Genomic DNA, 3,395 nt, shown 5'->3' with positions numbered 1-3,395 from the left:
GAGGCGGGGCCTGGGCGTGAGGGGCGGGGCCTTTGGAGGGCGGGGCCGGGCGGAAAGGGCGGGGGGCGGGGCCGGGACAGACGGAGGCGGGGCCTGTGCAGGTGGGCGGGCCAGAGAGGCTGTGGGGGAGGGGCACGGAGGCGGGGCAGAGGGGCTGATAGGGGGTGGAGTCAGGGGCGGGCGGGAGGCCTGCGGGGGCGGAGCAGAGAGTGTGGAGCGGGGGCGGGGCGGGACGGGGCTTGAATGTGGGCGGGGCGAGGTCGGAGGGCGCCGGGCGTCTGCTCCCGGCAGGGCCAGTCACGAGCTGCGTGCGCTGGAGGTCACCCAAAGTCTCCAGCCCTCCGTGTCCTCACGTCTGGAACGTGGTGGTGATAGAGTCCACTTCCCAGCCTTGTGACAAGGACGGGAGCTTGGGAAGGGACAGAGGATGGGGAAACCGAGGCGCAGAGGAGAGATGGGGAGACAGATGAGGAGGAAGTCCACAGACCAGAAGGGATCCAGAGATCAGTGATACTCCTCTCCTTTCCTGAGAGAAACATTTTCATTTACTAAGTTGAAAAGAAGTTGTAAATCCTTTAGTTTTGTGTATGCAAGTAGCATTCTGCCCTCGCAGCACGAGAGCTGATGAGGAGGGATTCCGGGCTGCAGGCGCTCCGGCAGAAATAACGAGCACAGCTGTGCGAAGGACATGTGTGCGATACCTGCTTCACACTTTGCTCTGGGAATTCCACTTCTAGAAATGTGTCCCGCACAAACCCTCGTTCAAGTGTGCAAAGACTCAAACTAAGCTGCATAGTTGTTAGAGCCTGGGTTACAGAGCCAGACGGCAGGAATCCCAGCTCAGCTGTTTATGAATTGCTCCACCTTGGTCAAGTTACTTTCTCTCTTGAACCTCAGTTTTCTCACCCATAACCTGTGTGGAATAATCGTGTCTGCTCCGGAGGGGTGGTTGTCTGAATAATGTCCACCCAAGGATGTTCACCTCTTCACCCCTGGAAGCTGTGGATTATAGTACCTTACAGTCAAAGGGAGCAGGGACTTCGCTCTTCTGATGAAGTGAAGGGTCTAGAGAGGGAGATGACGCTGAATTAGGCAGGTCCTAGGCGGAAGCCTAGGAGACAAACATGGGAACACGAAGGTGGAGTGATGGGAGGAAGGGGTCATGAGGCAAGGAATGCTGGCGGCCTCTAGAAGCTGGAAAACCAAAAACAAAACGGAAACCATCTTCTCTGCAGCCCTCAGAGGGGACACGGCCCTGGTGTCACCCGAGTTTGGACTCTGGCATCCGGAACTGTTTAAGCCACTGAACTTGTGGTAATTAGTTACAGTAGCCATGGGAAACCAATACAGGAGGCATGTTTCCTGTGTGTGTGAGGCTGTGTGAGTTCACATGTGTAAGGGATCAATAACTGACAGCCTCACGTGGCTCCGGGGCTGCTGCGATAACGGGAAAGTGGTGTATCCAAGTGTCCACCGCAGGGAATCATAGCAACAGTCAGCAAAGGAGGCTGCCCGCAGGCCCCGGGGAGTGCATGGCCGCCATCACGGCTGCCTTCCCGCCTCCCTGCTTCATCCTGTCTGATCCTCCTGAGAAACCAGAGTAACTTGGGCATGGCAAGTCTAATATAAAGAATTATTGCCCAACTGGCGTGGCTCAATGATTAAGCACCGACCCATGAACCAAGAGTTCACCGGTTCGACTTCCAGTCAGGGCACAGGCCCAGGTTGTGGGCTGGATGCCCAATAGGTTCCGGAGGCAGCGGATTGATGTTTCTAACTCTCTATCCCTCTCCCTTCCTCTCTCTCTCTCGACAATCAATAAAAACATATTTTTTTAAATGTAAAGAATCATTAATGATAACAGGAGATGGAGTAACAAGGGATTGGCTAGTAAGAAGTAAAGAGATGTCCTAATCAGTTTGGCTCCGAGGATAGAGCGTCGGCCTACGAACTGAAAGGTCCCAGGTTCGATTCCGGTCAAGTGCACATGCCGGGCTTGCAGGCTCGATCCCCAATAGAGGGCTTGCAGGAGGCAGCCTATCAATGATTCTCTCTCATTATTGATGTTTCTATCTCCTTCTCTCTGAAATCAATAACAACACCACCTGCCCCTCCCAGGAGATGGACACCTGCCTGCTGCGCAGGCCCCTCGGAACTCGCGGAAAGCCGTCCTTAGGGTGCTGAGAAGAGACCCTCCACCCCCGGGTGCGGTGGGTCCTGCGGCCACCTGCGTGGCGGGCCTGGTGCGGGAGCGGCTGCCCCCTGCTGGAGCTGAGAGGAGCTGAAAGCGGACGCGAAACCTCTTCCTCCAAAAACGCTGTCCGCGCCCTCTGCTGGCAAAACGTAGCATCGCGCCAGCCGGCAGAGGGAAAGACAGGACCCAGATCCGTTTTCACAGAGAAGGCAAACGTGAGATCTCAGAGCGAGACGGAAAAGGAGTAATGAGCCCAGAGCCACTGCGGACGAGGAAGCGGACCCCAGAGGGAAGCGGCGCCGCCAGCGCCAGGATTTGTTGTGCTCTACAAAGCAGAAGCATCTAGAAAGCTGCCTGCGCCCAGCTGGGTGGCTCAGTGGCTGAGCATTGAGCTATGAGCCAGGTCACAGGTTTGGTTCCTGGTCAGGGCACATGCCGGGTTGTGGGCTCGATCCCAGTGTGCGGGAGGCAACTTTCTTCCTCTCTGAAATCAATAAAAATGTATTTTTTCAAAAAGAAGACGGGTTGCAAATAGCCCGTGTTCCATCCCCATGGTAATGACCCACTAACCATAACCTGGGACAGGCACCCTCTCCCACCAAATGCCAGTGGTTCCCTCCAGAACCCGGATCCTTGCTGTGGTATTAGGTTGAATAGTGTGAAATTGCTGTGTTTGGAGTTAAAAATGTGAAATAACTGGCAATTTCATACAGTTCAGCATCATATCTATATCTAATGGAATAAGAGTAAGTTACTTTTATAAATAAATGATATACCAGTATATGTATATGTATACTAACACACATACACATTTACTTATACACACAATAAATGTGTGTGTGTGTGTGGTATGTACGTATCTTTTGGGAAGTCCTCCCTCCAGCTGTCTTTTGCCTGTGGTGGGACCTTTTCCTCCAAAACAATAGAAACTTTAGCCCTGACTGGTTTGATTCAGTGGATAGAGTGTCAGCCTGCAGACTGAAGGGCCCCAGGTTCGATTCCGGTCAAGGGCATGTACCTTGGTTGCGGGCACATCCCCAGTAGCAGGTGTGTAGGAGGCAGCTGATGGATGTTTCTCTCATCATTGATGTTTCCAACTCTCTATCCCTCTCTCTTCCTCTCTGTAAAAAAAAAAAAATCAATGAAATATATTTTTAAAAAAACACAATAGGAACTTGGAAGCTAACAGAGTTGAAGACTT

This window comes from Pipistrellus hanaki, assembly GCF_964339955.1.
Source record: "Pipistrellus hanaki genome assembly, chromosome: 9".
Lineage (NCBI taxonomy): Eukaryota > Metazoa > Chordata > Mammalia > Chiroptera > Vespertilionidae > Pipistrellus > Pipistrellus hanaki.
The sequence above is the reverse complement of the archived record's forward strand: the minus strand, read 5'-3'. Positions refer to the sequence as shown.